This window comes from Cibotium barometz, chromosome 59 (assembly GCF_041138505.1).
Source record: "Cibotium barometz isolate CiBa-2024 chromosome 59, ASM4113850v1, whole genome shotgun sequence".
Taxonomy (NCBI): Eukaryota; Viridiplantae; Streptophyta; class Polypodiopsida; order Cyatheales; family Cibotiaceae; genus Cibotium; species Cibotium barometz.
In genome coordinates, this window is record NC_141104.1 from 34,431,473 (window position 1) to 34,443,537 (window position 12,065).

Here is a 12,065-nt window from a genome sequence, read left to right on the forward strand (position 1 = left end):
CATTTCTGAGTTTGGCAAGGCACCTGTTCCTGAACTTGACCAAGAAAATGAAGAGGGCTCCATCAACCTTTGGGATGCAGCCAAGTTGGAGGAGGATGAGAACTAGAAGGTAAATTATTGCTTTTGTTTGAATTGTTTCTTACTTTAGTTTGTTCCCTCTCCTGGTTCTTTGTTAATGCAGATAGAGCTTGACGACGCCGATGGATTTCTTGGACGAGGTGGTGCGCTTGTCGTGCAAGAGTTGGGCAAGATGACAAGTATACTAGACAATGCACGCAATAGAGAGAACATAGAGAATTTTAAAATTTTGATTAAACCAAATAAGAGATAGGTACAATATGATGGTGCTGTCAACCCGTGTGCTCTAGTGTAGAGCTTAGACGGCAATCCAGACAAACTCTAGATGGAGGGCATATTGAGAGTATATAGAGAATATATGCTCACAAGCATTGGATGCCTTTGCTTGTGCCAACTATGTCCATTTATAGTGTTACAGGTAGTGCGATGGACGTGTCCAAGACGTGGGCGGCTACGCTGCATTGATGTGGCTCACCGCCCATGTATTCATAACGCGTCCCAACCACCCGCCGCCCACTAATGATGAAATTAGTATCCGAGAAAATATTTCAAGGAATATTCTCTAGAGCCCAACTAACGCTTGCACCCCTCATCATCTCCTAACCATCAATGATCACAACTACAATCCCTTCTAACATCTAAGCTAGGGTTCCCACTAAAGATATGTGCACCAATGTCTTCTCCTCATAATGGGGGCTATACAAATGTGCACCATACATTAATGTGAGATACATGCTAAGAGGCGGGCATTGAACATATACTAACACCCCCCCTCATTGTCCACCCGAAGATGAACTATGAGTTTCTTGGCCCAATGCCAAGTCCATAAAGATGTCGAGTGAGTTGGTTCTTCCCAAGAGCCTTGCTGAAGATCTCGACACAATTTTTCTTTATAAAACAATTCACCAGCTCCACAATCTCATCCTCGATCAACTCCCACACATAATGATACTAAATCTCAATGTACTTTGTGCGAGCATGAAATATAGGGTTCTTTGCAATGGCCATACAACTCTGATTATCACATCGTAAGGTCATGGCTAACCTCACTATAACTCGCATATCTGCAAGAATCCTCCTTAACCATATTGCTTCACGGGCAGCAAAACAAGCGGCCTTGTACTTTACTTCAGTTGAAGAAAGTGCCATTGTGGGTTACTTCTTGCTAATCAACGAAGAGAACACACCAAATCCAAGTGAGAAGCAATATCTAGAAATTGACTTTCTGGTGTCACAATCTCCAGCCCAATCGGAGTCACAATATCCCATTAAGGAGTCACCAGACATGTATGTAATTCCATACTCAATGGTACCTTTGGTGTACCTTAGCACACACATTGCTACATTACAATAACTTTCCCTTGGTTTGTTGGAGACCCTTCTCAACACACCAAGTGCATATGTCTGGTCTATTATTGCACAAGAAAATCGAAATCCCAACAAGCTTCCTATACATATTGATGTTAACGAAAGGTGAAGTGTACTCAGAAAAGAAAGCGTACAGTTTACCTCCATTGGTGTACTTATTGGCTTACAGTCAGTCATACCAAATGGTGCACTTATTGGCTTGCAGTCAGTCATACCAAATGCCTTCAAGATCTCTGTTGCATACTTCTGCTAAGAAATGAAGATCTTGTCAGACTCCTACTACCAAGCCTCGATCCCCAAACAATAATGCAAGAGCCCCAAGTCTCAAACTCAAAGCCAACTAGCCTTTCTCGTGTTTGTTGAATCAAATCTTCATGGTTGCCTGTGATAATTAGGTCATCCACATAGAGAACAACTATCACATATTTGCCATCCTTTCTGAGTACATACAAGTTAGCATCAAATGCACTTCTAGAAAGACCAATATTTTTGAAAAAGTATATATTTGTTGGTACCATGCCCTTGGGGCTTGTTTCAACCCGTATAAAACCTTCTTCAACCTACAAACCTTATTTTTTGATCCGGGCAGCTCAAAACCTAGCGGTGGGCTGAGCGACATACACCTCTTCCTTGAGATATCCATTCAAAAAAGCTAATTTTACATCCATTTGAAAAACTAGCCACTTTTTTTAATAGCAAAGCCAAGGCAAGTACTATGCGAATAGTGGTCATTCAAGCTGTTGGGGTGGCAAAGGTTTCACTCACATCAAAACCTTCAACATGTGAAAAGCCTTGTGCAACTAGCCTAGCTTTGTATTTTTCCAATGAACCATCATACCCACTTGGTGCCAATTACCTTTCATTTGGTACAAGCTCCCAAGTGTTGTTTTTTATGATGTTGTCATACTCTGATTGCATTGCTGCCTTCCACTTTGGATCTACCAAACCCTCTTCTACATTTGTGGGCTCTTTCACTAAATCCATTATCTCAGCCACCATCAAGGCCATATTGACAATGTGTTTAGAAGACCTTCTCTACTCCCATTAGGGGAAATATGGACTACCAAAAGGGACCCTTTAGGATTAATTTTAATGACATTTTAATCAAGTTTGGACCAATGGGAGGGGGGAAGACACATTCTATCCACTAGCTTTAGGACCTAAAGTAGGGGTATTTATTGATATACTTTAGACTTGTCCCCCTATGATTTTATCCCCAAAAAAGTGCTTCCATATTATTCTATAGTGAAAAAAGGATTCTTTGAGCTTCCTATTCCCTTTCTATGCTCTTAAACTAATTACATGTCATGTAAACCATTAGTCCTAGAGCTCTATAATCCCTCTCTAATCTTGCTTGCAACCTTCTAATCTCTTTCTAATCTTTGCTGTAAGCTTGTTATCTCTCTTCAATCCTCTTGTATGTCTTTAATCTCTCTTCAATCCTCTTGTATATCTTTAATCTCTCCTTAATCTTGCAGCAAGTTTCAAACCCTCTTGCAAGCTTCCATATATGTACTAATCTTGCTATAACCTCTCTAATCTCTCTCTAATCTTGCATGTAGCCTTCTAATCTCTTTCTAATCTTTGATGTGAGCTTGTAATCTCTCTCCAATCCTCTTGTGTATCTTTAATCTCTCCTTAATCTTGTAGCAAGTTTCTAACCCTCTTGCAAGCTTCTATATCTCTACTAATCTTGGTATAACCTCTTTAATCCTTCTCTAACCACTTGTAAATCTCTTTGCAAGGTTTAATGGCTCTCTAAGCTCTTGTCATTCTCTAGCAGCCTTCTGACCAACCTATTTCTCCTCTAATCCCACTTAAGCCACTTTATCCTCTTATAAAGCAAGTTCTCAGCCATGGAAACATCGAATAGGAGACCTAGTGATTCCATCTCTGAGTATGTTCTTAACAACTCTAGGAATGAGCAAGGTGTGTGGGTTAGAGAGAGATTCAGGATTAATGATTAGGTTTACTTAAAACCAAGCTTAAGAGCGTCACATAAAGTCAAAGCTTGTGGTGTTTTGGAACATCATTGGAAGGAAAGATTGCTAGCTTTCAAGAAAACTCGAAATGAAGGCATGGTGGCAGTGGTTCAACATGTCTACATGGCTTCAAAGATTCATCTTCCTCTTCAAATGGCAAAAACAAAGTTTCCTTGTAATTGTAAGTATTTTGTTACTAATGTGGTTCTATTCAAATCATTTTGTTATACCCTTGTTGTTCACTTCTTTTTTTTTGTGGTTTTAACAGTGAGTCATGAAAAACGACAACGAGTCATGAGTTATCGTTTGCAACAAGTTGTCTTGATTTTTCACTAGTCCTAAATATTCGTCAATTTTACACTCTTTTAGAGACATGAGAATTTTTTTTAGAAATTTTACAAGTTGAAAGTTCTTTTAAAAAATGTATATATTGCTAATTTAAAGGTGAAAAAATTTCCACTTTTATGTCATATAACAAAATGGAAAAAACAAGGTAAATACAAGATCTAATATTCTTCAAAACTACTAATAATTTGCGCATGTCTATGTAATGTATAATACATTCTTTACTTAGAATTACAAAAATGTACTTTTTCTTTTCCAAAAATTTAACTAAATTCACGCCAATCATTGCACCTCATCTAATCATTGAATTAGAGCATATATTTGATGTTAAGATAAGTAAGTATATGGAGTCCATGGCCATAGAAGGGGATTATTGAAAGAAATGATTTTTCTAGATTTAGATAGAAAACCAATAATTCAAACGGTCAAATTTTAGATGGTAGTGAGTGTTATAATTTATCAGTTTACTTTATTTTGATCTAGCAGTTCGATTTAGAGTTATCGTCTTTGTAAAAACATAGTTTTTAGTTTATAACAATTAGATTTTGAGCCATGAAAATGATAACATCTATCGTTTTGAAAAATTGATGAAAATTTGGATTTCAAAATCCATGTGTTGTTGACAAAATGGATTCTAAAATCCAAAATTTCAGACACATTGATGTTTTTATCGTGAGAGTAAAATTTTCGTATGAAAAAAGAGGAATTTTGGTCCATAAAATGAACAAAAATTTCACTTTTATTGGACAAAAAATTCTCTTTTTTTGGACAAAAATTTCGATGTCACGATAGAAACATTAGTCTCAATGGAAATTTGGATTTGAGAATCCACTTTGTTAACAAAGTGGATTCTGGAATCCAAATTTCTATCAATTTTTTAAAACGACAGCTGTTGTCATTTTCATGGCTCAAAATCTAACTGTTTATAAATTGAAAACAAAGATTGTTAACTCTAAATTGAACATTAGATCAAAATAAAGTAACCTGATACATTATAGTACTCACTACTGTCTAAAATTTGACTATTTTGATCGTTGGATTTCTATCTAAATCTAGAGACATCTTTTCTTTCAATAAACCTCTTATATAGCCATGGACTCCATATACCTACCTATCTTAATATCAAAATATGCTTAAATTAAACCATTAGATCAACTTTGTATATAAAGAAAATTTATTTTCTTAGACAATGCACTAACCCCATGTAAGAGTTTCATCAAATAATATTGGGTCTAAAAGTGAAGTCAATTTTATTACTTATCAGTTTATTGATAACACGCTATGTACAACACGGAGTGTAGAAATGTGTATTGGTACAAAACTTATCCGTGCTCAAGGAAAAGTATGATCTAGAGATGCTTAAACAAAGCAAAAAATGAAAGAAAAGTGAAATTTGTCGACATGTGGACATGCTTAATTTGCATGATATAGAAATTGTTGTGTATGGATTTGAGTTAAAAAACTTCTAGAAAATAATTGATATGTTTAAGCAAAAGATCCAATGACTCTCCTAGTTGATTGGAAGAGTATCTTCTCTTTTGTAATTCTTTTTTTAATTGGACGTTTTTGGGTTTAGAGTAAAATGTAAGTAATGTTTTCTGCATTTTTTTTCCACAAAAGTAGTGTTTTAAAAAAAATGTTTGACATGAAAGTGTGTCTTTTGTCTCCCTAAATTTAAAAAAAGGTATAATTTTAGGTTTTTTTTCCAAAAATGGAGTTGAGTTGTTGTTGGCATGATTTTGTTGTCGTTTTTCATGACTCATCGCTGTTTTTTTTTGTGTATGCAAATATATTCCCATCAAGTTATACAGAGGAACAACCATAGAAGAGCATAACATAGATCTTCAGTGCTTTCCATTCCACCAAAGGTGAGGTTTTATTTCCCAACAAACAAGAACCCTAGGACACTTCTTAGCAGTAGAATATTCTTTTTCATACACTCTTACATAGTTCCCTCTAGGCCTAAAGACTACAGAAGACTTGAAAAGCTTCCATTTCCCTCATTAGGCAGTATAGAGTGGCTAATCCTAGACCAATGGAGTGTAGATGCCTTCAAACAAAATATGATTAGTGATATCCAATCCTCTTTAAAATTTACAAATCCCTCTCGATCAGTAGGTCTTGGTTGGTATGCTCCCATTCATCTTTTTATGCACATGTTTTGTAAGCTCTTGCCACACAAGCCACTCCGGCAATGTTTATTTGCAAGAAATTGCAATCTGAGAAGATGAATGGTTTATTTGGAAATGCATGGGATATAGTGGAAGGGGTGCATAAGGGAGATGTATATTTTTGCAGTGTTGTGATTTCAAGTATCACACTTCGATATTTAAAAGCACGCTTAAATTTATACATCCGATTCCACTACGAGTGTGGATGAAGAAAAAGGGGGAGTGGATACCGTTACAGTCATGTGAGGGTGTTGATTCACCTATAGAACTACAGGTCAAATGACCCAATGACACCATTGACCTTATCAACGGTAGCAAAGAATGGAGCTTAGAAGACATTCAAGAACACCTACTAATCATGGGATTTGAGGAAGTACAAGATGCAAGCTTAAAAAGTAGAACGTCGAAAGGTATTAGCTTTTTCCTCATTGATTTTTGAGTTGTTTTTTCTTAATAACCATCCATGCTCTGGTGATATTTTTCATATGTGTTTATGTAGATTGGGAGACGTATGGAGAAGTCTTTCATGGTTCATGACTCTTGGAGGGACGAGGGTGTGGAATTGCAATTAAGAGTGTAATTGGGTAATTTCAATGTAATTATTTTTTGTTGTAATCCAACTTTTTCCTTTTTTGGTCAATAATGTAATGAATGGCATGGACTATTTGGATCAAGATTGAATGATCGCAATAAGTTTAATTTGGATAAGTTTGTACAAACATATTATTTAGATACGTTTGATTAAATATATTACTTGGATTCAGTATCATAATTAAAATGACTACGTTTCATAAAGTATTTTGGATGGTCGGCCCTTTTTGTTAAGTGTGAAATTATCAATTTCAAACCATGATTTCTTCTATAAATAGGGAACCTCCCTCATTTTGTCATTTGTATCACTAGTACTCCCGCGCACTTTGCTAGCATATATTCCCTACAACTTGGCTTACGCTCTCATTAAGATCCTAATGGATCATTCAATGGCATATGAGAACTTTCTTGCATTCCTAGAGAGGGCTGAGTGAGCTGGCCACCATCAAGAGCTATTTCACATTTTGTCTCGCACCATTGACTTTGAAGAAACTATCCTCCTTGCCGAACATGACTACAAGGAGACCTTGACGGTACATGGAAACATACATAAAGCCCTTTTTTGTGATCATCCTCAATAGTAACACTCTGTGGGTCCCTTGTGAGCTTCTATGCTACATCAATAAAACCAATGCAAACTATCCTAAGAGATTGCATAGGTACCAACAAGGTGTACAAGAAGATGGGCACTTCAAGGTGCTCTCAACTCAAGAAATGGTTGTCCTTGTTGGTAAGGGAAATATTGGCACCAATGTTTTGTCATGGATCTCAACATTCATTCTCATGTTGAATGAACAAGACGCCGATGATGATGAGGTTGAGGTTAGTGACGTTGCCCTAGCTGATTTAGTTAAGGGCAAGGAGGTAGATCAAAATCCCAAGCTCCTTGATCAAGTGGTGGAGCAAGCTTTGGACTTGGTTGTTCTTCAACAACACGAAGAGGTAGAAACAGCTAAAGGTACCACCTCACGGGCCAGTGGAGAAGGGTTTTCAGCAGAGGCAACTGCGCATGCATCCACGGATGAGGCCGATGAGATAGAGGCAGCACTAGATATGCCCAAGTTAGCACTAAGTATGCATAACTCTAGTGGTAGATGGAGATGAGTTTCTCTTCTTGCCTAGTTGCTCCTATTCATGGTATGATTGATTACTAAAATGCGGTTTGTATGCATCATGTTATGGAGCTGGAGGCCTAGGCACATCGTAAGGGTGGCACAAGGGATCCGTTTGGAACTAACTCTGCATTGGCCCATTACATGGGCCGTATTCCAACAAAAGACATTGTGGTTGTCCATAATGCTTTTAGCCCAACTTTTGGCTCTCAAGGCCTTATCCAAAGTGTTGTGTTTGTCTAGAATCTCCAAGAATGTGGAGAAAATTATCCTCATCAGCAAGCCGACTGTTTTTGCAACCTTTCAAGGAGGCTATGCTCCTAAGGTTCTTGTCAGTACAGCCATCGTCGAAAGTTTAGGAGAGAGAGATGCCACGTGCATTGTAGATTCCATCATGGGCGGGCATTCTTCCCCTCAACAAGACAAGGCGCAAGGCCTCAAAAGAAGCAATCAAAAGACTGAAAAAAACTGGGATGTAAATTGTAATGCTTATGTACTGCAAACAAGGAATTTACCTATGTGATCATAAGCACTCACAACCATGGACTTTGATGATGATGGGATGGGTTGTAGGCAATTAGAATCCCTATAACAACCATCCATCAGGCAAGTTGTTGCAAAGCACAATAGATGATAAGGGTGTTTGCATGGCAACTCTGCCTGAAGTGAAAACCCGCACCCAACGCATGTATTATCCAACTGTAACAGAGAGGTAGTAGTCTAATCATTTGCTTGAGGTAGGGGCGGCACAATGGAAACATTATTTCCATTTAGTAGGTGACTCGATATCTCTTTTACGAGCATGCATTGGCCTTCAAGGCGTCGGATAGTCCGGGTTTGTTCTGCATGGTCAATCTACATGAAGACACGACAAGAAACACACCAATTAGGTCTGAAGAGAGATAAGAAAAATTAAAATATAATACTTTAGGTGAAACACAATGCCGGCATAAATACCTCCAATGCAATGATCTTGTCTAGCAAGTTAAGATTAGTGGCTTTCTCAACCGGAACACCTAGAAGCTGAAGTGTAGCTTTTGAGGAAGCTATGGTAGCTTCCAACTTTATGCATGTTTCATCAACCTCATTCGTACATTTAGGTAGGGCTAACAATTGATCTTGGGCAGATAATAGAGTTTGTCGACTATTGTTGATGGCATCCGACATGGCCTCGCTGCTCTTCTTCTCAACCCTTGCCTCCTCCAAGCGAGCAGAAATATCCTGTAGGTCAGATTTTGCATGCATGGCCATATCATTGAGTGAACTAACCAATCCAAAGGCCTTACTGACATTCTCATAATCAATAGGGCATTCTAATTTGGCACCTTTCGACACTGGATGGTCTTGAAACTTGAGATATGTCATCGCCTTCATTTGAAGGCATAGTACCTCTAGCAAAGGGCTTTTGCTCTTGAAGGTATGGTTTAGCAAAGGTTTCCCAACCCGGATTCATTGCCCTCCATTTTTCAATTTGGTGCTGCAAGAAGCCTTTGTCTTCTAGGTCCTTAACATGGTCCTCGACAAAGATGGCCCATGCTACAGTAATTATTGACCTTCCCTCACCCTTTTTGCCTGGTGGACATTTATGAACCACATAGCCTTGTGCAAACGATAGGGTGATCTCTTGATTAGTGGGGGGTTGCTGATATACCTTATGGTGGAACACCATCATTTCCTAGAATGACGCTTCTCCAATATCATTACATTTGACTCGATGCTTGGTGTAGTCTCTGGCCTCCTTGAAGATGGACAAACTTTGATGTTCAGAGATTTTCTCATCCCTGAGTGTATGGGGATCAATTCCCTCCATACTCAGACCATATTCATCATGAAACTCTTGCTTCGCTGCACAGAACTTCTTTTGTTTAGGGTAATCAACATGTGGAGCCTTCCATCTTCTCACAGAGCCTGCAACAAACATATGACACCCTATTACGAGGGGGAAAATGGCACAAGCAACAACAAGCATGTATGCAACATGCATGGTGCAACATACAAAGTTATTTTACACACACACACACACATGCACAGAGGTTGAACAATAGGGTGGGCTGGAGTAAAGAGGAGGTGCAGCAAGCCAAGCCGGTGATGCTGCGAACACACAAACCGCTCATGTTCTGGTCTAGAAAATGGCATAAGCAACAAGAGTGTATGCAAAGCATGCAACTTGCATTGTGCCACACACAAAGAATGAGAGAGGGAGAGAGACTTACTTGATGCAGCCATCGTAGATTTCTTTGCTTTGTGTTTTGCATTGTTGTTCCCGACTGAGGGCTGTTGCCTATAGGTCTTGCTTCCCGCTTCCTCTTCTCATGGGTCCCCCTCCCCATTTTTTCCTACTCTCAAAAATTCCCAAGGGCCCCACACGAGCTAACTATACAAAATCATGAAAGCGAGTTCTTTCACCTTCAACGTATGGCCATATGAGTATATCAAATTATTACATGGAAATAAAAGACTTTTTTTATCAATTTATATCAATATATAAAACTTTATATCAATTTATAGTGCTAACATTTTTTGCTAGCAAATTCATGCTAACTAACACCAAAAGTGTAACAGGTTAACATGCTTCCACCCTTCTACCCATTAGGAAATTGGTCATTTTGAACTTTCATGCATGGAAGTTATTCTTATCCAGCTTCTCACTAACAATCAGATTAATTCCATCAGACATATTTTCCTGCAGCAATTAAATAACTTGCAAACAGACAACTTCTATATGCAACCTGTAATACAGCAGTATCTCTTGTAACTGCTGCAGTAGTAGTGGTACTTTAGCACAACCTGTGTATCACCAAATGTGACCAGAGTACATGTACATACACCCAGTATCAACAATACATGTGCAAACCTTGTCTGCACTTCCAAAATGCACTGTTGCATTGCAATAACCAAATTTCGAGAAGAAACGGTTCTCTACCAGAACTTCGAGAAAACTACTGAAAATACCCTCCTGGAGTGACGAAACAGGTCCTGTAATGTGCCTGAAATGCAAATCTGGCTGAAAAATTAAGTCCAATAATAGGATAATATTCCTGCCCTGTAGCTCCTCTCGCACAAAGATAGCTCCTCAATCAGAGATGTGTAGCTCCGAGAGCTCCTGAGGGGGTGTTGTACCTAAACCAAGAAGGGGAAAGAGATGATGGTGCTCTTACCTGTGTAGTATTGCTTTCTTCCTTGCTTGTTCTTACCTCTTTCTTGCCTCCTTAGCTCTCACACAAACCAAGCTCTGATACCATAAAGAGAATGTGGGAGAGGGAGAGCTTCAAACCCTAGCAAGCAAATACACACACACAAGAGAGAGCAAGACACAAGAGAGATGGATAGCTAAATTTTCTTCTATCTTCTCCTTCTCTACTCAACCAACATAACATAAAGATAAGAGTACACACTATATGGGTTAGTACTCAACTACTACAACATACAAGGGTCGGTCCATAATGTGAACCCGACTAAATGAGCTGGTGCTATAACTATGCCAGTCTCTAGTAATCCAAAATGGCTGTCACACAGCCTGTCATCCCACTAGCCGCATATCACCCATAATCTCACCAACCATGCCAGTGGTGTAGATGCGGAAGCTATCACCCCCAGGAGGGTCATCAATGTCCACCGTAGCACTAGTTGAGCTTGATATCTCAACACATAATGTGTCCCAACTGACCACCACCTACTAATGATGAAATTAGTATTCGAGGGAATATTCCTCTGACCCCATATAACACTTGTATCCCTAATTATCCAAGGAATATTCCTCTGACATGAGCTAACAATTTTACCCCTTATTATCTCCCAACCATCAACGGTCACAACTACAACTCCTTCCAACATCTAAGCTGGGGTTCCACTAAAGATATGTACACCAATGGATTCCAACATCTAAGCTAGGGTTCCACTAAAGATATGTACACCAATGGATTCTCCTCATAATGGGGGCCATACAAATATGCACCATACAAATATGCACCATAATGGGGGCCATACAAATATGCACCATACATCAATGTAAGATACATGCTAAGAGGCGGGCATTAACATATACTAACAGAGAAGGTGTGAGGTTTTGTTGCAAGAGGAAGGTTTGTGTGCTTGAGGTTTTGCATCTTTCTTGGAGGAAGATGGGGAGAGTGTAACCATCCTTTCTTCAGTTCCTTGCATGTGGCATGGTGAGATGGTGAGAGCACTCTATGTGTGAGTGATCCCTTAACCTTATCCTTGGGATTGCTTATGGCATTGGAGAGAGGGTTGTATAAAGGCATGTGTATAGTTATGTGTAAGCTTTGATAGATTGTTATATGTGTTTGTTTACTCATTTGTTCATTTCATTGATTAGGGTGTTCGATAGTGTAGGTTTTCTCTAACCCTCATTCTCTCTTCATTCCTCTCCCCAAGAGCTTGTGTGGGGGGTGAGCATT